Source organism: Apodemus sylvaticus, chromosome 1 (genome assembly GCF_947179515.1).
Source record: "Apodemus sylvaticus chromosome 1, mApoSyl1.1, whole genome shotgun sequence".
NCBI lineage: Eukaryota > Metazoa > Chordata > Mammalia > Rodentia > Muridae > Apodemus > Apodemus sylvaticus.
The window spans coordinates 39,091,676-39,092,935 of NC_067472.1; the positions used below are offsets into that span (position 1 = coordinate 39,091,676).

A 1,260-nucleotide genomic window follows, 5' to 3' on the forward strand; every position below is an offset into this window, starting at 1 on the left:
TTTAGATTACTTAATCTTCTAGAGAGTTCTCCCAGTTCCCCATAAGAAGGCCTGCATGCCTTTGTCTGAGGTCATAATTTTGGAGAATGGTTGACCCCCGAATGTTTGATACTTCTGCAGAATAAACGCTCTTTGTCTTTGCATACTATCTGAGTCTGGGGTCTTTCTTCGGTAATTTTCAGACCCTTACATGCCCAGTAGGCCAGCAGGGTGATATGCAGTATCCTGGAATTCATGTAGGCTCTGCCTCTCAACCCCCATAACATGATCATCCTGGCTCTGAGCAAAAATAAGATACATGCATGAGTTAAAGAACAGTTCATTTTCTGGATTAAGCCTCCTCGAATGACCTCCATGGTGTCTGCTGCCTCCAGAGAACATGCTGATGTCTGTAGTCTGTGCTGATGCTGAAAGCCATGTTAATGTCTGTGATCCTTGCTGCTGCTCATTGTTATAGGCAGACATACTTCTGCAGTGACATCAAAATTGAGAATGAGAGTCACTGAAGGCTTCTGTGGCAACCTCTTCCTCCCCAAAAAGGGGAGTGCCGTCTAGACAGGAAGCCATTGAAGAGTCCTTAAATTTTGTGATAAACATGATGAGGTGTAGCTTTTCACAATTGATGGCTTCTGGCTGAGATGGGTGGAAGGGGTGGGAACGGACTCAGTTATCTTTAAAGGGAGCTTGATCATGCTCTAATGAGTATATGAGCAACACAAATTAGACTTAGTGTATTGGGGGGGAGGGCATCACAAGAGTAGAAGGTGGACCTGGGAGGAATGGGGAGCAAGTATGATCAGGGGCATTATATGAAATTCCCAAATAATTAATAAAAACATTGTTAGAAAACTATGGACTGCTTCATGAATTTTCATATCATTCTTATGTAGGGGCCACGCTAGGGTTCTCTTTATCATTCCAGTTTTTGTACATGTGTTGCCAAAGCCAGAACAAGTTAGAGCCAACTCTTCTAGGATGTATAACTCCCTGGGCTTAATTTCCAACATGGGAATAGAAATGTTTTTATTTAATTAAAGAAGATAAGGTACAGTAAGTGGCACCCAAATGTTGGTGGCAACCAATAGCTGTGTAATTGACCTTAACACCTAAAAACAGAAAGAAAATTATGCCTAGAAATGGAAGCCTAGCCACCTTCCTGGGGCTAGTGAGGTCATGGACCTTAGAAAAGTATGTGCTGCCACTGCTTGGCTAGACCAGAGCATTTCCTTACTGTATTCTAAATCTTATCCTTATACACAT

At 42.4% G+C, this 1,260-nt stretch overlaps 1 non-coding gene across 1 annotated transcript; it reads right to left on the bottom strand.

The window, feature by feature from the left end:
• Nucleotides 1-845: 845 nt before the first annotated feature.
• LOC127676639 (U6 spliceosomal RNA) lies at nt 846-954 on the bottom strand. Its single transcript, XR_007976087.1, has one exon. It is a non-coding gene; the product is annotated as a U6 spliceosomal RNA (small nuclear RNA).
• Nucleotides 955-1,260: the final 306 nt, after the last annotated feature.